At 41.7% G+C, this 21905-nt stretch overlaps 1 protein-coding gene across 1 annotated transcript in view; it reads left to right on the forward strand.

Moving 5' to 3' along the window:
• Positions 1-21905, forward strand: part of LOC115944027 (uncharacterized) — an 83685-nt gene that overhangs the window by 25087 nt on the left and 36693 nt on the right. The window contains exon 3 of the mRNA XM_081814579.1: positions 7369-14489. The gene's annotated coding sequence lies outside the window, so the exon portion shown is untranslated. The remainder of the gene's footprint in view (positions 1-7368; positions 14490-21905) is intronic.

Raw genomic sequence — 21905 nt, forward strand, 5'->3', positions numbered from 1 at the left:
AGACTATGGACCCTGAGAAACAAACAGGGTTTTAGAGGGGAGGGGGGAGGGGGGATTGGTTAGCCTGGTGATGGGTATTAAGGAGGGCACGTACTGCATGGAGCACTGGGTGTTATAGGAAAACAATGGCTCGTGGATCACCACATCAAAAACTAATGATGTACTGTATGGTGACTAACATAACATAATAAAATTAAAAACAACAACAACAACAACAACAAAAAAGAAAAAGATAAAAACAAAAACAGAACAAAACAAAAAAACCAGAATATGATCAAATATAATCAGGCTGGTGCGTAGATCAGTGCCACATACTAGATTTTGAGCGTATTTTGGTCTGTTAGAAGAAACTGCCTCCCAAAATTTTAAAGAAAGAAAAACTTATATATGTACAAAAATAAGGGTTAATACGATGAAGGGATGGAATATGACTGTAAAGATGAAAATTACAAAAGATTTTATAGAAGGAATTGCTAAGATAAGAAGTTTGAAAAAAGAAGAGGATTTTAAAAAAAAAGAAAAAAAAAGGGAGAGAATGTGATCAAGCAGGATACTAGAACAAAGCCATACACTAGAGATTTAGGGTATATTTTGATCTGTTAGAAGAAACTGCATCTCAAAATTTTAAAGGGAGAACAGCTTTTATATACATACCAAAAATAAGGGTAACTACTGTGAAGGGATAGAATATGACTAAAAATGAAAAATAAAAATGTTTTTTTTAAAAGGGATTGATAAGATGTTGGTTGAAAAAGGGAAAAAGAAAAATTAAAAAAAAAGACAGTTAAAAAAATTAACTTTGAAAGATTAAAGAATCATGGTAACAAAGCCATGAATTCTATGTGCAGTATTCCCCTAGCGCTGGAGTTCTGCCATCAGTGGTACTTCTTAATGCTGAAATTAATTTCTTAATGGATCAAACTTAATGGAGGTTTATTTCTTAATCTTGGAGTAGTCTGGGGCTAGACTTCAAGGTTAGCAGATGATCTCTCTCCACAAAGTCCTTCTAGGACCAAGACTAATATTGACTCTGCCATTTTCAAAAACCTGGCTTTCCAAGTTGCTCTGGTCTTTCCTTTCAGTCTTCCAGGGAGAAGAAAGAGCACAGAAGGGTGTGCAGGGGCGTTTGTGGCCCATGACAGTAAATAGGACATAGCACTACCACTCACATTTCCTTAATGAGTAGACTATGAGACTACATCGCACTCCCAGTGGAATGTAAGTGTTCACTTGTGCAACAGAGGCTGAGAAGTATAGTTTTTACCATGTGCTTAGCATTTTCCCACATAAGTACTTTTAATTTTCTCATAGTTTATCTTTATTTTCTAATTTTCCACAATGATTTTATATTTAGTGTAATACAAACATAAATTTAATTAAAAATAGAGAATAGGCAGTGAGAAACTAGAGATAGGGAGTATATAAACAATCCCTTCTGAGAAGTTGTGCAGGTGTCATTTCTGGAGGGAGAAACTAGGTTATGAGAAGGTAATTAAACATGAAAATTTGAACATATTTTTGTAAGCTAAGAATTATCCAAGAGAAAGGAGACAATTGATAATGAATACTTCAGTTGGCTCTCCTTAAAGACTATATAGAATCTCTTTCTCACTTGAGAGAGGAGAGGAAAGAAAAAAGAGAAAAGTTTGAAAATGTTTGCCCATGCTAAATTTCACTCACTAGAGGGGAAGTTTCAGGATTTCAAAGCTTTCCCTGGAAGACATGTAAGCAGAAAGAAACAGTGTTTATTGAGCTTGACAAAGTTAACAAATTGTGAAAATTTCCAAAGCTAATTGTTGTTGTTTTTCTAAAAAATTGCTTTGATATGTTGAGAGTTTTAATTAGGGTCATTAAATACAGAAATTCTTAGGTTGCAAAGAACACCAGAACTACCCACTGATGTGCTGATGTGTTGTACCTTAACCATATCATGCAAAATGAGATCATCATGCAATGGGGCTGTTTCATAAACTTTCATGGAACTTAATACAATATGAGGCAATCTTTTGAAAAATTTTATCAACCATAAAAAAGAAGTACCATGGAAATATATAAAGGGACTGGCTAATTCTCATTGAGAGGATTGGGATCAGCTTCAGAGAGGAAGTGGCATTCGAGAACATTCTGGAAGGACAGTAGGATTTTTTTGACAAAGTCCTTGGGGAGAAGGCATCATGGGCTGAAAGTGACAATATGGCTGGAAAGCAGAGCACAGGATAACAGGAGGAGCTAGAAATTGGCTTGACTGTGGCCCGTGAACATGGAGAGAGACTCAGTGGAAGGTAAGTCCAGGGAGGGAGGTGACAGACAGCATGAAGGCTCATGAATGCCAGCTCAAGAATTTGAAATTTCTAGTCTTGGTTCTGATCAATGTTTAGAAAAATTTATGTTAATAGTGTGGAGGGCAGAGCAAGAAGGGGAGAAATACTAACAGCAGATTAGAAGGAGGTGACTGCATGGTGTTTTCAGGAGGGGAGATGTTGACTAGAGCCAGCACCGAGAGATGTGGGGGAGATATTGAGACTCACCTAGAGTGTGAAAAGGAGGTTTTACAACTTCCAGAGGGAATAAAGTGGTGATCACAGGTGTGCAGGGCTCTTTGACCCTTCCCTAGATGGGGAATAGAGAAAGTTTGAGATAGATGCCATTTGAGGAGCCAACATGTGGATTCTTTCTCTCTGTAGAACATTCTTGCAAACTCTCAAGGGAAACCAATTCTTCATGTTGTTAAAGTTTCATCATAGATTTATGGGGAAGGCATTGACAAAGTTGTGGCATAAATTGTTCTTCAAGTGCCAACTGTTCCCACCAACAAATCACTAAGGATTCTCTGAGATTTGCAGTTGTGGCATTATTGATTTTGTACCTAGCCTTGGATGCACTGAGCTGAGTCTCCTCTGTGGCTGCCCCCCTGCCCCATCCGATCACCTCACTTGCACCTAGAAAAGTCCCATTCTTTAGTGGGATTAAGTCACCAAGGTCTGCATAGGCAAACACTCCAGGTGTCCCCCAGAGAGCTGCCCCATCTGCTCTGGCTGGCTTATGCTTGGCATTTTGCACCAGGCACTTCTCTCTGTAACTCTGTCATTGACATCCCCACTCTCCCAGTCATGCGGCCCTTCCTTCATTCATTGGCTCATATGCATCTAGCAAGACTTCGCTAGGTGCTTACAGGCTATCTGCCTTACTGGGGGGCCAGTCTAGCAGTGAATCCCACAGGCATGTCCTTGGTGGGGAAGACTGGGAATTGTAAAAGCCTATGAAGCATGCCGTGATGGGGGATCCACAGGGTGCTAAGGGAACACACAGGAAATGTGTCTGGAGCAATTCTGGGAGGAAGTGGCCAGGTGAGAACTTCAGTCATCTTCTATGAGTTCCTCTCCTGCACTCAGTGACCCCATGTACAACACAATACAATACCTCTGCTAGGTCAGTTCTTTCCTTTCCATATCTTCCCATAAAGGAACATTTACAATAGTCTCTCTGGGAGGCAGACTTATAGATGCCAGGCAGACCTGGCATACCAGCTCTGTGGCCTGGAGCAAGTTATTAAACCCCTCGTGGTCTCAGTCTTTTCAACTAAACAAAGGGGACATCAATGCCTTCCCCATAAACCTATGATGAAGAACAAATAAGATAATATTTTAAAAATAGCCCCAGGCCTGGCACTTCAAAGATAATCATTCCAGTCTCTTTCCTGTGCCTGCAATTTCTCCCTTTGTTTAATACACTCTGCTCTCAGCTGCTGAATTCATCTTCCCCAAACTTTAATCTTATCTCTCTCTGGCTTGAAAATTTTCAGATTCCCATAGCCTGTGGAATAAAGTTTGTACCAGTAGGAAAGAGATGCTCACTCTAAGGGATGAATGAAGAAAGTGTAAGGAAGAACAGCTTGAGAGCACAGAGCAGGGACCCAGGGCATGTAGTCCGTTGGGCATCTGGACTGTTCCTTGAGGAGGTGATCTTGAGCTGAAATATGAAGGATGAATAGGAGTTTACTAGGCATTAGGAGGGATGGAGGGAAGAACATTCCAGATAAGGGCACTGACTCCTTGAAGAGGAGAAGGAGGAGGGGAAAGGGAGGAGGATGGGGAGATGGAGAAGGAGGTGGGAACAGCCAGTATGGGGCTGGAGTGCAGAGAGCAGCAGGGAGCGGTGAAAGGAACCAGGGCCATTCAGGACAGAGCCTGGTAGGCCATGCCCTTGTGGAACAATTTCCATATATGAAGCAATGGGAGACATGGAAGGTTTTTAAGCCATAACTTGTTTTCACATCAGTTTCTCTTGTTTTAGGAAGGGCCATCTCTGTATTCTTTATAGTAAACTCCATAGGTGCTTAAGAAATTTGACTAATGAAGTGAATGCAATTGTAGTTGTAGAAATAGAGGAAAAGGATCCCAGTAGTTGAATTTTCTGGTTACTTGGGTGAGAGTGAACTGAGGCTTCACTGTTCTTCACCATCCACAGAGTGTTTGGGGACTGCTGCCAAGTTAGAGTTTGCGTTGATTCGGCTCTCCAGGAACATGCAATGAGACTGACAAACCCTAATTCCCCCAGAGGAAGAAAACTCACACTACCCAGAGACCTAGACAAAGGGGAATTTAGCTCGCTTAAACTTGAGCCTGGGGACAAGAGAGCTGAGGCAGCTTGGCAGATTCTTGGGTATCCATGGAAACAGGCGGATTCTGGAAAAGTTTTCTTCTTGAAGGGAAGGGCAATACTGGCTGCTTCCTTTCCTCTGGACACCCTCAGCATGCGTGATTCATAAAACATCTGTCTGTAGATTCGCTCCAGACAGGGGGCCATTTTGCACCATTTCTGACCCCCTACACTCCTGTCTGCCCCTCCTGCAGAGCTCTCAGGCACTCCTGTACCCAGTGTGTCCAGCTGTCCCACATACAGTGAGGCTCAGTCACCGGAGACATGAGTCATAGAACCCAGAGTCATGTATCTGGTTCATCCTCGTATCTCAGGGCCTAGGATGGTATCTTACACAAAGTGAAAGTTCAACACACATTTTTAGAAAAAAAAAAATGTGTGAAGAGTAGACGGGAATGATAGCCAAGTTCCCAGGTGGTCCTCTTCCTTAGAGTTGAGAAACAAAAATGCACAGCTCAGGCTTCTCAAAGTTTAAGTGCATACAATTAACCAGAGACCTTGTTCTGATTCAATAGGCTTGGGATGCAACTGGATATTCTGCATTTCTAACAAGCTCCCAGGTGATGCTCATGCTACTGGTCCTTGGCTCACCCAAGGAAATAAACAGAACAGCTGACTAAACCACCAAATTTTTAAAAAGGGCAATTGTCACTTCCAACAATTGATAAATTGGTAGCCATCCCAGCTCAACAATGAGATAAATGTATAGGCTCAAGTTTGCATGCATAATGGTTCAATGTTGTTTTGGAATATTCATTTCATTTACACCTGTGGGCATAATTGGGCATACATACCAACCATATGTATTGTAAGTCATCTCCACACCAAAGAGATCAGTGGGCAATTCAATAGCAATCCATAGCATATAATTCCAAGTGATTTTGTAATTATTTGAGAAACATTAAATAGTTGCAGGTTTCTTGTTTCTGGTCATAACTTCATTCATTTAGCAAGCATTTGTGGAAGGTTAACCATGGATAGAGCCTCTCTCGGGGCACTGGAAGGCACTTTTTGTGTCCTTCTTGAGCTCCCAGTCTAGTGGGTGAGATAGAAAACAAATAATGACAGTATAATATGATGAATTGTCCTTACCAGGGCAATACAACAGAAATATAACATGAGCCACAAAAGTAATTTAAAATTTTCTAGGAGTCACTTTAAAAAAGTAAAACAAACAGGTATAATTCATTTTAACAGTACATTTACTGAGCCCAATATATCCAAAATAGTCTCATTTCAATATATAATCCATATAAAGGTATATTTGATATTTTACTATTTTTCATACTACATCATCAAAATCTGGTCTGCATTTTGAGCTTACAGCACATCTCAAGTTGGACTAGCCACATTTCAGGGCCCCCAGGCCACACTTGATAGTGCGGGTCTTTACAGTGGGGCGGAGAGAAACTTCTCTGCTGTTGAACCTGAGGGGTGGGTCAGGAAAGGGGATAATCAACTGTACTATAGGCTAAGGGTGGCAAGTAGTGTCTGGAAGGGTGTAGAAGAGGTGTGGGAAGCTGGATCTGCCACCTGACCCCAAGACACAAGTGTGACAGGTGAGCAGCTGCCCTGGAAATGGTGGGGAGGGCAGACATGGTGTTTAGAAAGGGGGCTCAGGCAGAAACTCTGGAGCTCTGTGGGCCTGTGGTGCTCAGCTTCTCTCAGGCCGGTGGCTGGGTGTCAGACAGTGGCGTGAATGGGGGTGTGATGATTTTGGTTTCCTTTTCTATCTGAGTGATCTTGGTCTGAATGAGTTCTGAGCCTGGGATGGATCTAAGCCTTGGGTATCTTTTCACCGAAGGGTCACTATTTTCTGTGGTGGGGAATCTCACCCCTGAGGGGCAGGTTTGGAGTGGCCATGTCCTGCTGCCATAACTGAGGGTCATTAATTCTGAATCTAACTCAGGGACAAGATAGGCCCTTTACAGACCCATTTTACAAATGTGGACACTGAGGGCTCTGGGAGATTAAAGGCAACTCTCTAAGGTGTAATGGGTGATACGAGGATGAAACTGAGACATGTGTGACTCACTCTGCTTTCTCCACAACACGCTGCCCCAAACACGAATATCCCAGTACAATACACTCCCCTGGGGATTTGCATGTTCAACTTTATAATCAATCAGCAAGCACTTATTTATACTGACTGATGGGAAAGAATGCTATGGTAAGTGTGTAGGACATGGCTTCTTCCTCAGTTACTTATGCTCTAGGAAGGACAACACACAAAGGCCTGTGACAGGTGAATAAACTGTGAAATAGAAAAAAAAAATCAAAATAATTTCAGGAGAAATTTGTGAGACTAGACATGTTCAGTTAGCATTTAAAATCATGAAACTTTGGGCGCCTGGGTGGCTCAGTCGTTAAGCGTCTGCCTTCGGCTCAGGTCATGATCCCAGAGTCCTGGGATCGAGTCCCACATCGGGCTTCCCGCTCTGCGGGAAGCCTGCTTCTCCCTCTCCCACTCCCCCTGCTTGTGTTCCTGCTCTCACTATGTCTCTCTCTGTTAAATAAATAAATAAAATCTTTAAAAAAAAAATAAAATCATGAAACTTTAACTGTGGATAAAGGAATATTGAGCAGCAACGTGGAAGTGGGTAGGACATATTTTGGGCTGGGGACAGGGTAGGTTTGCCAGACTTCCTGAAATCACACTTACAATTTGCCTAAGATTAAAGTCTTTTTATTGTTTCCTACGCTTTTCAGGCTACATAATTGGCCAAGGTGGCAGGTAAGGATGCTGATGTCCCTAGGCTTCTAGAAGGCATGTTCTCAGCTACTGATGCAAAAATCAGGGCATCGATGTGTCCATCAGGAGACACCTGGTACAGTGGGAAAAACAAAGAACCTGGAGACTAAAACCCCCAGCTTTCCATCCCACCTGAAGGTCTGTGGCCACATTACTTGATGTCTCTGAACTTCACTCTCTTCCAGGGCTGTTTGGAGAATTTAAAAAAGTGAGTAACACATAAAGTGTCTATGAATATTCTGGACCTGTTTTAATTCTTTTCTACTTCCCTTACACCTAATACTCTAACCAACCTTTGGGATCCTCATATAATAGAAACAAGCAAATTGATTTGAGCAATTTTGCTATAACCATTCACAAGTAGATCCATATGATACACACTATTTGTTGATCACTCAAAAGTCATTCCTAGCCCCTTTCTCCCAATAGGCTCTTGCTCTAGAGACTAGAGGACCAAATACTTGCTAGTAGAGGCCATGCAAGACAGTTCTGTCCCATTCATGATTGCATGCTGCTATGCATTATTCAACAGACAGTATATAGCCATCTGACATGTGCCAGACACTGTTCTGGTCACTGGGGGAGACAGAAAGAATATGTATATATGTCAGATAATGCTTTGCAAAAACAGTAAAACAAAACAAGGAGAGGAATGGAGGAAGGGAAGTTGGAATTATGAACAGAGAAGGTCTCACTGCAAAGTTGAAATGTGCACAAAGCCTGAAGGAGGTGAGGGAGCCAGTCATATAGTGATAGAGGGGAAAAGCATGCCAAGTGGAGGGAATAGCGGATGCAAGGGGGAGGCCTGGCCTTCTTAAAATAGTGGGAGCCAATGTGGCTGAAGTGTAATGGGCAAGGATTGTGTAGTCAGGGAGGGGATCAGAGCAGAAACAATATAGCCAGATCACATGGGCCTTCCAAGCCCTCTGAGAAGTTTGGAGTTGACTCTTGATTGTGTTGGGAAGCTACTGGGGCTTGGAGCAGAGGAGTGCCATTTTTGATTTCTACTTTAATGCACTCACTCTGCTTGCTATATTGAAAAAGGACAGGGTGGGTCAAGGGGATGAAGGTGGGTGACAAACTGGAAGGCAGTGGGGTGATATGATGGTGACTTGACCAAGGCTGACAGTGGAAGTATGTGGACATCAGCTGGAGGCTTCTGCAGGTTTTTATTTCCTAATAAAAAGAGACAGACCATACTAAACGGATTCTTCTCCCTTTACTCTTCTTGATGAATGTGATGACCTGACCTGTAGCATCCATCTTTGGTCAAAAAACATGCTGAGATGTTGACCAGGGGCATTGTTGATCCCCCCAACCAAGAGCAGTGACTGTTCATCTCTAGATTTCTTGTACTGTGAATAAACAAACCTCTGTTGAGTGCATCTTTAGGAACACAGTGCCCTCAGTGATGCCCTCCTTCTCCTGCACCTCTTCGTCAGGAGCCCAGTGACCTGGAAGACCAGGCTCCAAACTGCTCCAAGGAAGCAAAGAGCCCCTGTGTGATTGCAGGAGGAAAGGAGATCTGAAACATATTCTCTCCTAATCCCTCTTCATCTGAGCTAATTTTCAAATGGACAAAGTAATCAATTCAAGTGATAAATATAGCTTATTCAAAGGGCTGAATGAGCAGCTGGAACAATTCCCCAAACTCTGGTTTCCATTGAATAATTGAAATTATGCTAGGGCATGGAAATTTTTCAACAAATAAAATATGTCTAAAAATCTATTAAAGATACGTCTGCAAGAATCATTTGCAAAAGCCCAACTCAGCAATAAAAAATAAATTACATTTCCGTTCTTGCTGCTGTTCCCTTTGGGAAAGAGCGTATTACTACCACTTCGTGGACAAATGGAACCAGTGCATTTTGGAATGAAGGATGCGACAAGTTCTAAACCATGAGGTTTAGATGTCTAGGTAAAGATTCTACACTGGGAAGTGAAGAAGGAAAATTTCCTTGACTTCCTGGTGCTCAGATAATGTATATGCTGTTTTGTTTCATCCGTGGGGGTTTTTGGAATCAGAGTTTTCCATCTGTGACTTTGAGTGACAGACAACTTTACTCAGAGATTTTGGAGCTCATTCATGGCCATTTGGACCAGCCCTATGGGGATCAAAGTACTCAGTAGAATCCCTTATTTCTATTTTCATCTCATCCTGAGCACAGGGCTCAGAGGAGAAATTTCCTTCAAAGGTAGGTTAGAAAGTTGACCAAGGGAATGTAATTTTTGAACCAAAATTGGAAGATCTTCTGAGTAATTTTTTTCTGGTATGATGCAGCTCTGCCAGTTGGCTTCAAAAGCTGGTCAGGGTTGTGTTTCCATCACCCTCCTATACTCTCTCTATTGGTTCAGAGAACTTGCTGGACACCTCTTTAAATTAAGACCACGTAGCTTAAAGCCACAATCCTTTTGCCTGTTCTTTCTCATCTCATTATTTTTTGTTACAGCTCAGGGTGCTGGCTTGGGGTTCGCTAACTGCCTTGGACAGGGCCGGATCTGTGATTTCCTCTCTCCAGATGGGCGCTGGCACTCAAGGGTTGCACAGTAATGTGAGACCACGGCAGCCATATTTTCCTCCAAGCAGATTCATTCCAGGGGAAGCTTGGAATGGGAAAGAGACACAACCTCTCCTCACAGAGTCCAGACCTCCTCCTAACTGAGAACTATCAGAGCTATGATTCCATTACTTAAAAGAAGCCATTGCCTCTGGCCCCAAATTAAGAAAAAAAAAATCAACTGCCCATATCAATTAGCTGCTGCATTAGAGGCAGCTCATGGGCAAGCTGAGGGGATAAGTGCTTGTTGAAACAGAAAGGTAGGATAATGCAACATCACACACTGCTTCCTCCAAGTGCAGAGGGAACTTCAACAATGGTACCAACCTTTGTCCTGTGAGCAAGTCAGGTGTGTTGGAGAAGGGAGGTGGAGAATGGTTCTTTTTTCCTTTCAGGGTGAGAGCAAGTTTACCAGAGCTTAGAAAGAGAGTGTCTTAAAAAAAGTAATTTCTGTCAGACCATCGGACCAAGTACTTTGTGTTTTAATTCACTTAATCCCCAAAACAGCCCATTGAGGAAGCTACTTTTATCATCCTCATTTTACAGACAAGGTAACAGATCCTCAGAGAAGTTAGATAGCTAGCCTGGAGTCAAGAGTAGCAAAGGATGTCAAGGTCGTTGCTCTTCACCTCTCCAGACTGCTTGGAGGTGGCCCAACGGGCTTCTGCAGAAGCTCAAGGTGTGTAGAATTGGGTTTCTATTTCATGGTGGCCTGACATCTGCTCTTTCGCCCAGGTTTGCACACCTGCCCCCTCGATTTCTCTCCCCCTGCCTCTTTCCCAGTTGGCCCTCTGCAAACCATGGCTACGAGGGGGTGGCAGTGGTTGACCTGAAGGGGGCAGTTGCTTCAGTAGCCTTTGGTCTATCTGTAGCAGGGTGCTGGCTGGCTGCACACAGTGGGGCCTGGCAGCCATGGCCGCGGAAGTCGATTGACCTCACTGGTTTCTCCCACCTCAGAGGCAACCTGAATGTGAGGCATCTGATAACTCCACTGGGTATTGTTTCATTTCCTGATGTAGCTGGAGAGGATGAGTAGAAGCATGAGTCCAAAGTGGTGCAGGAGGAGTGAGAGAACCCAACAGGGAGGATAAGGGAGCACCTGCCAATGCCTGCTGCCATGAAATCTGGTTACCCGGGTGGTGGCCTGCTGACTGGCAGGAGAAATGGGCTTGAGATGGTTTCTGGACCCCAGGGAAGTGTTCTGCTCCCCCACCATCTGTGTGCCCCCATTCTTATCTTGATTTCTGAAATTCCATAATTAGGCATTAACTTTAATACTTCTTATCTTAAAAATCAATGGTGGATTAGTTAAAAAGTGAAAAAGGAGAAAAATCTTGTTTTGATAGAAAGATCCAGGTTCTTGAAATCTGTAAGGAATTTGTTTTAATTATACCATACATATAAACATTTCAAAAAATACATTTTATTTATTTTTTTAAAGATTTTATTTATTTATTTGACAGAGAGAGAGAGAAAGTGTGAGTGAGCACAAGCAGAGGGAGAGGCAGAGGGAGAGGGAGAAGCAGGCTCCCTGCTGAACAAAGAGCCGGATCCTAGGACCCTGAGGTCATGACCTGAGCTGAAGGCAGACGCTTAACCCACTGAGCCACCCATGTGTCCCAAAAAACTCCATTTTATTTTGAATTACATATGGAAGTGACTGTGGAATGTCAAGATCTTTTTACTGCCTTTCCAATTTTTAGTACATTAGGTCTTAATTTGAGCCTAGTTAAAATATTAATACTCTTGGGAAACTATAACTTTGTATTCCAGCCTCTGAGGATGGATATTCCATGTGATCTTTTTGGTCAATGAGATGTGAGTGGGAGAGGTGTAGGTCCCTTCTGGGTGGAAATGCTTAAGAACTGGTATGTTCTAATTCTAATTAATGATGTTGCATATCGTATATTTGAAAGTTGCTAAGAAAATAAATCTGAGAAATTCTCACCATAAGAAAAAAACAATGTGTTACTATGCATGGTGATGGATGTTAACTAGACTTACTGTGGTGATCATTTCACAATGCATACACGTATCGAAGACAAGTATGGTGTACACCTGAAACCAATATAAAGTTATATGTCAATTAAATCTCAATTTAAAAAAAGAAAAAAGAAAAATAATCCTTGTACTCCAAACAAACAAATAAAAGAATACCAGAAAATTAAAAAAAAAAGAAAGAAAGAACTGGTATGGCTTTCCATGTTCTCTCTTCTTCGTGGTGATCATACAAATTGGGGTGATCATACAAGTTGGGGTGATGGGTGTTATAAAACCGAAGACAGCGACTGGAAGGTGCCAAAACTTGCATATACTGTGAAATAAAATATTGTGTTTTGAGCTTTTAAGATTTTGGGCTTGTTAGTTACTGTAGTGTCACCTAGCATAACCCAACTGATAGAGAAAGAAACAGGCCATAAAATTTGGTCAATGGTAGAAATTGTAGTCTAGAGAGAAATATCACTTTACTGACAGAGGAAGAAAAAAAAAGCACTGATAATTCAAATTCCTGGATGAACTATTTTGAGTTTTCTTTTTATGCTCCCTCACAGGCTTGAGGGAGGTGGTGAAGTGTTAAAAAGCAGATAGCAGGGATCTCAAAGAGATGAAGAATTAGTCTGGATTCACAGATCGAACTGCCAACCTCTGGCTGACGGAGAGCTGGTTGGATTTGCAAGCTTGGTTTTCTAAGGAAATACCTCTTACGGTATCGTCTGAAGTCTTCTCCCAGTTCACTTGTTTCAACTCTGATGGGCTGCGTATAAGAAAAAGCATCGGAATTGTCTTTCAGCTAAATAACTTGGGATCTTTTGAACTCTTCTTATGTTTGGGCTGATGCGTTTTCGCCATCTTCTCAAAAAAAGCTATCCCTGCTGCTTTTGCCTCAGATCCATTTCCTGGAATGGTCTTCTGAGCTTACCCTTTGCTCTCTGGCTTTCTTTTCTTCTTCCAGAGGAGAATCTATTACAAGCCAAACATGAATCCCCAAATCTGAAATTTAGGACCACACTTCATGGAGATCGAGCCTGCATTGTTCTTCTCAACACCAGCCAAGTTATCCTGGGCTATCCTGGGGGATAACTATCCGTTCTGTTACAGAGCCCAAGGCACGGCTATCCTTTTACTTTTTCACATCTGAGAATCATCAGAAAGTTCAGATCATTTGTAACTTAGTAAATGTTGACAGTTCTCACACCTATGTGAAAGCAGTGTTAGGTACTTTGGGGATACAAAGATGAGTAAGAACTTCTCTGCTTTCTGACTATGCACTACTAGTTGTCAGCTCATATACTGCAATAATGGAGAGCAAAACATGGTGTGTTAAAAGAGGTTCTGAGAGCCCTCTTTTGCTGAATTATGAGTAGGTGACTTGGATAGATAGATTAATTTAATTCTCAATATAACTTGAATAAATTAGAGAATACCTAGAGGCTCAGTTTGGGTAGGGTGTTATGTTCGAAGGAGCAATACGGTGGCCAAAGGGTTATAACAAATATTTCAGTTCTTTACTCAATTTCTTATTGAAATGGGAAAGAGGCTAGTGTGTTCTTAATACCTGGCCACCCTCTTTAAAATAATTTTTCTCCCCTTGTTCCTCCTTTTAATATCCTTTGTCCCCTGAAAGTCTTTCTCTTCTACTCTCATTTCCCTGTCCCTAAAAACCATTGCCTGACAGTTGTAAACACAACTGTTCTCTCCACTTTCCCTTTTGCCCTTCCCAGAATCTCTACACTGTAGGAGCTGAGCTGGCTTGCAAGAATTCTCCCTCCTTAGATGCCAGAGTGAGTAGTCACACACCCATTTTTGTCCCTGTTCCACAATAATACTTTTGTCTCTGTTTAAGCATTGGGAATATTTACATTAAATATGTTTCCTAACCTTTGAACATTTCCACAGCATTTCTTCATTGCTATTTCAGGACTGAGCATGGTATAACGTAAAGTATTGTGGTCTGGGAGGTCAGGAACTCTGCCCCCACTGGATTCATCACTTTGGAAAGGTCACTGAACACCAGGTTCATTTGGTTGCATCACTATAAGCTAAGAGGAGTTGGATCAGTTGGGTCTCTGAGGCCTCTGTTGCTACACTCAGTGGAATCCCAAGTGATTGCCTGGTGGGGCAGGCATGGAGTGGAGGAGAGCTCTGGCACCACCTGTATTGTAAGAATGAGACAGCACAGCTAGGGAAAGCTCTCCTTTTCATATGCTTTCAGTGCAAGCACACAATGTGTGGCCCTATAACGAATCAGGAAACATGTCAAGGATGGTTCATCAGTCTATAACAAAGATGAAAATATTTTAACAGTTTAAAAAGAAGGTTCATTCATTCTACACTCCTTGATTGTCATCGTTCTTTTAAAAAAATCTTCCTTCTTTTCTTTTCCTTTTGTTAATCTGTAGGGCAGCCACCACAATCTGGGATTCCTGACATGGGTGTGGCTTTACCATGGCCTCTGTCACCGCAAGACGGACGGCATGAGCTATTTCTGCAAGCACATGCAATGCTCGTGTGTCATGAAGGTACTGCCCTGTGTTAACTTTCCTGTCTCAGTGTTACCATGAGCTTTGTATTTGGCAATGGCTATATTGAGATATAATTCACATCCTGTACAACTCATCCATCTAGGGTGTGTAATTCAGTGGTTTTTTAGTATATTCGCAGAGTTGCGCAACCATCACCACAGTCCATTTTAGAACATTTTCATCACCCCAAAGAGGAATGCTGTACCTGTACCTGTCACTTTCCATCCCCCACTTCCCCAGCCTCTGGAAACCACTAGTTTACTATCTCTGTGGATTTGCCTATTTTGTGCGTTTCACATAAATGGAGTCATATAATCTGCGATCCTTTGTGACTGGCTTCTTTTACTTAAGCTCAGTGTTTTCAGTGTTCATTCATGTTGTAGCAGACATTAGTACTTCATCCCTTTGATGACCAAATCATATTTCACATTTTGGGTACTCATTCATCTGTTGATGGACCATCGCTTCCTTTTTTCCCCTTTATTTTCTCAAACGTACTCTCCTAATTTTGCTAAGACATGTCATGATTCCAAATGTCACTGGAGAGGAAACACACAGCTGTTTCCTTTACCAGAATCTATTTATATGCACATTGGACAGGCACCTCCAAACTGTGGATCCCTACATAGAAGCTGGTTGACCCTTTGTTAAGAACATGAGACTCCTGAGTCAGACTGCCTGGTTTGAATTTTGGTTTTTACCACTTATTCTCAAGTAGCACTTAGCTTCACCTTGTTAAGCCTTAATATCCTCATCTTCAAAATGGGTTTTATACCAGCACCTCTCTATGGCAGACACCGCCCATCAGCCCTTAGTTACTGTTCTCACTTCCAAAGTGATAAAGCTCCATTCTTTGGAGAGACATGGCTCCCTGGGATGGAGGTTGTACTTCCTAGATCCTCTGATTGTTAGATATGACTGTGTCTCTACCTCTGGCCAATGGTATGCAAGCAAAAGCATCATTTAGCAGCTTCTAAGAGTGTTCTTTTAAAGACATCTGGCACATGCCCTTTTCCCCTTTTGATTTGATCTCTTCCTCCATCCTGCGCCCTGGAAGCTGATGCTGTAATCCTGGACCATAAGATCAAAGCCAAAACTACAAGATGGAATTTGGTTCCTGAAATGGGAGGCTGCAAATAATAGACCCTAAGCATGTGGCATAGGATTAGTTGAAGGGGTCAGGTAGTGGGTGAGGATACACCGATTACAGGCTAACAAACTGGTGAGCTTTGCTATGTGGTGGTAAAACATTTACTAAAAACTCTTCTCTGAGTTCACTGGGAGGCAGAGCAGGGGCAGACTGAGTCCAAGGTATTAGGGAACTGCTGGGAAGATTTTACAGTGTGGGGTGTGTTGGCTCTTTCTTGACACTCTTGCCCTAAGAGTGTCTGGCTTGGGTTAACAGCCTGTAGGCGTTGGTGGAAGGGAGTCTGGCTTTGCTAAAATAGGATTCTACCTGCATCCTGCAATCTAAGTCAACTGAGACTGCAGTAATATTGGGGACCCAGCAGGGCTGAAAATACCAAGGACATTTATCTTGCAGACTGAAGAGGTTAGTAGAGCCTCTGAAACAGTAGCTTTACCAGGATACAGCTTATGGCTGCAGGCCTTTCTCAACATCTTCTGTTAAGAGTTCTCTGCATCACCATAAACAATGTAATATAATAATAGCGACAAAGATCAGATAGGGTGTTACCTTTGCTCTAAAGCCTACTGATCTCCGTGACTTCAAGGCAGCCACTGTGAGGAGGAATGCAAGGGTATGCAGCACGGAAGCCAGGAATAACAGACTAGAGCAGTGGTTGGCAAACTGCAATCTGTCAGGCAAATCTGACCTGCCACCCACCCCCACCATAAAAAAGGTGAGAAAAAATGTGGACATTTGTTTTCTTTCTTATCATGTAATTACCTACATGATACTCTTGATTTTTGCCTTTGGGCCCACTAAATCCAAAATATTTACTATTTAGCCTTCTGACAGGACAAGTTTGCCAACATGTAGACTTAAGTCTTAGGCATAAAGGTTAGGTCAAGATAAGATCTTGCACACAGAGTGACTGACTGCAGGAAAATAAATAGACAAGAAGCTTAGCAGATTTTTGAGGGAATTTTATTGTTGTAACTATTATCTTCACCTGCAAACATCCGTAATTGTTCAACTGCTGAAACAATGCTGCTGATCCCAAACCTGCCCCAGCAGGAAGTCATGCTCTCCAAAACCTATGCTCTCCAAGGATAGATAGCACATGAAATACCAGATGGGCCACCAACCAACTTACCATGAGGCCTGAGAAGGTGCCATGGCAATCCTTGCCCTGTGGGATTTAACAGAACTACAATAAGCCAGTGACTGCCATGTATCACTGTAGTAACCCTTTTCCTTTTTATTTGCCACTATGAAGTCTTAGTCCATCATCCCATATTGTGTGTGTGTGTGTATGTGTGTGTGTGTCGTGAGTGTGTCCTTTAGTTGGTAGGTTGCTGGGCAATGAGAAGCCATGTGTGTTCCTGAGGTGATGTGGTGTGAGTGGAAGGTAGTCTCTAATCTAGTCCCAGGTGACATGATTGTAAAACCATATTCTCATTTAGACATTTCAAACATTTACACATCATTTGCATTTTTTTTTGAAGAGGGTGGTAGAGGGGCAGAGGGAGAAGGAGAGAGAGAATCTTAAGCAGGCTCCATGCACAGTGTGGAGCCCAACATGGGGCTCTATCTCACAACCCCGAGACCATGACCTGAGCCAAAATCAACAGTCAGACACTTAACTGACTGAGCCACCCAGTGGCCCTACATCATTTGGATTTTATACAAAATACCTGTATAATATTCTGTCTTAAAAATAAAAGTAGTAAAATAAAAAGAAAAATTCTGGTGCACATATTCAGCTGTGGATAATATTTGTGAGCTCTCTTCAAACTTTGGGAACAATGGGAGTCATAGCTTTACCATTTCAACACAGATACCTCAGGGCTTCCATTCCAATTCATAATCACTGTTGGGAAAGGGGTGCCATCATACTTTTGTGCTTCTAACATCTTCAGTTTTTTTTTCATTTTGTTAAACCAGTTTCTTAAGATAGGACTCTAAGTTTCTTTTTCTTTTAAGAGACAAGTAGTTCTCATTAATTAATTACACAATCATTATAGCTACGTTTTTAGTAAGTCTAGAAATTAGCACAATAATATCATCCTAATGCTACCAACCTAACCCAACTCTCAACATGGCCCTTCCTCCATTCTAGTCCTTTTTGGTATGTATTATAAATGGTTACAATCATAATGTACATAAATTTTATGTCTTGCGTTTCCACTCAATACCACGTAAAGGAATATTTCTGTGTTTTTACATAGTCTTTTAAAATAAGCTTTTTAATGGCTGCTTCATGTTCTGTGTAATAGTGATTTCTGTTTTAGTCATCTATTGCTGTGCAACCAAACCACTCAGAACTTAGTGACCTAAAACAACAACAGCCACCCTGTTATCTCTCATGTGTCCGGGGCTTGGGAAAGCTTGTCTGGGTGGTCTAAGTTCAAGCAGTTGCCATCACATGGTGGCTGGATGTGGGAGAGAGCGGCTAGGGCAGTTGGGGGCTGGCTGGGCTTCCATCTCTCTTCATGTAGTCTCAGAGCATCTCAATGTGGAGCCCTGACTCATGCTACTTTGGGCTTCCTCACAATATGGCAACATCAGGATGCTATGACTTCTTATGTGGTGGCTCAGGGCTCTGGCAGGAATGTCTAACCAGCCAGGCAGAAGCTGCATTGTCTTCTATGACCTTCACATAGTGCCCCTCCAGCTACACTGGTCAGTAATTAAGATTGGCCTAGGCTCAAGGGGAAGGAATATGTCTTGCTGGCTGGGTGATGAAAGAGTCTGCAGAGATGTCTTGAAATTCAATTTCACAACCTGTTTGGTTATTCTTTTATCACTGGACATTTGTTTACTTCTGTTTTTTTTTTTTTTTTGCTGCCAAGATAATATTGTGATAAACATCTTCATGTGTATAGCTTTTCCCATATTTTATATGAAAGTAGGATTATCATTTCCAACAATATAATCTTTCATATAGCACCTGAACTACATTGCCAAGGAACTTTCCAAAAGGATAGTATAGATTTAAAATGCTATATGCAATGTAGGTGACAATATTTTTGATTTGTCATTATTAGCAATATAAAGTACTAGTAGACTTTTATTTTGTTAACTTAATATGTAAGATGTGTTTTGTTTGTTTAATTTGCATTATTTTTATAACTGACAAAGTCATCTCTCCTGTTTGTGAATTTTATTATCTCATTGTCTTTCTAGTTTATGTATTGGGTCTGAATGTGTTTATTGCAAGTTGCTTCAAATTTTACGTGCTAAAAATGTCAGTCACTTCTATATCATATTTGCCAGCTTAATCTTTTTCTTTTGGTTAAGAACTTTCCTTGGAGGTTAGGTGTTTTCAACTTTTTCCTACAAATGTATTCCTTGTTCTCTCTGATTTCTTTTATCACATTTGTACTTAGAAAGTCATCCCTCCTCCAGACTTTCCAGAAGTAAAAAATCATCAGTGGTATGAGTATCTATAATGATGTTTTCATGGTTACAGTTTTACATTTAACCTCTTATTCATTTTAAATTTATTTATTACGTTACTTGGGTCTAAAGTAATTCTTCCTCTGATGCTAATCAGGAAAACCAATGCTATGGGATATTTCCACTTTTCCTTCCATTGGTTTATGGTATCTTTTTACTACCTATAAAATTCTTACTTATAATATGGTCTAATTCTGGACTGTTTATTCCACTGAATTTAAATAGCCTCATTTGTTGTTTCCCTTTGTTATGCTTATCTGTTCTCTATCTTAGATGAACTCCATAATTAATATGCACTAAGTCCAAAGAAAAACTTTTTTTGAGAATATGATTGAGATTACATTAAAGCCTGAAATTCATCTTGAAATATTTTATGTTTTTGCAATATTTAGTTTGCAAATACAGGTGCACGGTATATCTCTTCATTTATTGAAACTTTCAAAAAATATCCCTTAATTTATTATAGCTGTTTGTCTACATTCTTGATTTAAAAGCCAGGATTTCATTTCTCCTTAAGGGCCAGTACAGATATTGGATTGGTCTCATGGACAAAAGTCTTTTGATTGATGGTTAAGCAGTCAGGTGTCTCTTGAGTAGTCCCTTTAGCTCCTTCTAATTTTTTTTTTGGATTTTATATAAAGTATCTATAATTTTTGACTTAAAAAAATTGTAGACCTAATGTTGAGAAGCTAAACAGTAGTCAGGGGTTGCTAGGACGAGGGAAGGCAGGTTCACAGATTTTAGTCCTAAGAAAGAGGAGAGGAAGTAGAGCTGGGAGAGTGAAGGTAACTGTGAGAGTGTACAAGATGTCTTCACAGGGCTCAAGGCACAAGCACCATCCATGTCTCTGTTAGGGGCAGACATGGCATGTCACAGAAAGTGGCTATGACAGATATGCTCTATCTGGAAATTCTGTCAAGCTTGGAAGACTGGGCCCATTCTCAGTGTCCAGCTAATCAAGGAGAAGGCATTGACACCCTCTTTGTGGGCAGAGGATGCCACAGGCTGCCCCCAAGACAGGGTGTCCCGTGCTCCCGGAAGGGCCACCAGATAGGGGCACACTCGGGCACTCTCCTGTATAAACACCACCTCAGGTTCATTTTAAACATCCCAGTTTCCAAAATGCAAACACACATGGTCACTCCTCTCTTCCAGCAGGATGACCCCTGGGTGCAGTCATTTGAATTGACAATCAGTTCCAGTAAGTGCTGAGGGCTAGAGCCTCATCCAGGAAGAGTGGGAAAAAAAAAGGAGGGAGGAGGAGGGACCCAAGTAGGAGGAGGGGGAGGCCATCTGGAAAAAGGAAGTTGCATACCAACTGCCAAAGTCTGGCTGGGGGGGGGGGTCATCTTTAATATGCACTAAGGAGACGGGTTTCGTGTGCATGTCATTGCCAAAGTCACCTCTTCTGAGTGTCAGGCTGAAGCTCATGTCCCAGATGAAGGCAAGTTGGAGCTCCCTCTTATCTCAGGCAAAACCTTGCATTTAATAGTTAGGGAGCACATACATCACGCACCATTAAAGCTGCCAGTTTCCATCTCTTTCACACCATTAGTAGAATATCTATATCATTAAAGGAAGTGAGTTACAATATAAAAATATGGTAATTCAGACTGTCAAGTCACAATTGACAGCACATTTGGGGGGCTGTTTCCTGATCTGTCTCCAGAGACCCTATATTTAGTGAAAAGACATTTCCCAGAAAAGTTTTCATAAATATTCTCTATGGGAAAAATGTATATTTATCACTTCACATAAAAAGAAATCTAAAGTAAATGTTTTAGAAGCTGGCTTCTCAGAAAGTGAGTGGCTATTTTTAATCTGTAGCTAGAAGAATTTTTCTTACCAACTTTTTAAGAGTCAGGGAATGCTCTGGGTTACCTGCAATGTTAATAGCAACATTTCCACATTTTTTTCCTCTTCTTTGTCCTCCCTACAGCCATGCTTCATGCCCTAAGGTCTGATTCTGGTGTTGGGAAGTATATTTATGTTTTTTTATTTTCTGGATTTTATGATGCTCTGATGTCTTAGAGACTAGTTGACAGGGGAGACACTGTCCCTCCCAGCGTAAGCCAATTCCTAGAGATAACTATGATTCCTCTCTACCTTCCACATGCAAACCAAAACCAACTGATCCAAAGCCCATCTCCCCCACCCACCTCCTTTTTTGGGCTCTCACACTCTGGGCCACTATTTCCTGCCACTGTAATCACCACAGGGCCAGGTACCAGACAGCTAGGGACAGTCCATATGCCCTGAAGCCTACTTTAAGTATTCCAACTAGCCAATCCTAAATGTGCAAGGCCTGCTAACCCTGCCTCACCCATTTCTTCTAGCCAAAACCATGAGAAAAGTTCTCATCCATGATTTCTCCTTGCTTCCTCTGCCTCCGGACTAACCCCACTCCTTCCACTAAGGCTCTGATGGTGTGGTGTGCCCCTTCCTCCTGGACACTGTGAGTAACTGACTATCTCTTCAATGGCAGTCCTCTCCTGATCTGTTGGCTTCACCAGAATGCAATAATAATAAACTCTACATTTTAAAGCAGAGGTGGAGAAATGTTCACAAATCTCCCCTCTAGTGGTTCAGAGGAGTAGATTATCCCTCAAACTGCATGTAAATAATCTTGCTGGCCACTCACTGCTTTATTGTAATAGGTCTCAGTTAAAATGAGACTTTATTCCACTTCAACGGGTCATCCTCCATACTGTCTTAGGGAAACCACATTGATGAAAATCTTTGGAACCCAACAGTCATGGGAGAGAAGTATAAGGAAAATGAAATTGGAAAGCCCGAGGTTAGTCAGGGCAGGACGAGCCTAGGGTTGG

The sequence above is a fragment of the Leptonychotes weddellii genome, chromosome 3, assembly GCF_054177405.1.
Source record: "Leptonychotes weddellii isolate Sample4059 chromosome 3, ASM5417740v2, whole genome shotgun sequence".
NCBI classification, from domain to species: Eukaryota; Metazoa; Chordata; class Mammalia; order Carnivora; family Phocidae; genus Leptonychotes; species Leptonychotes weddellii.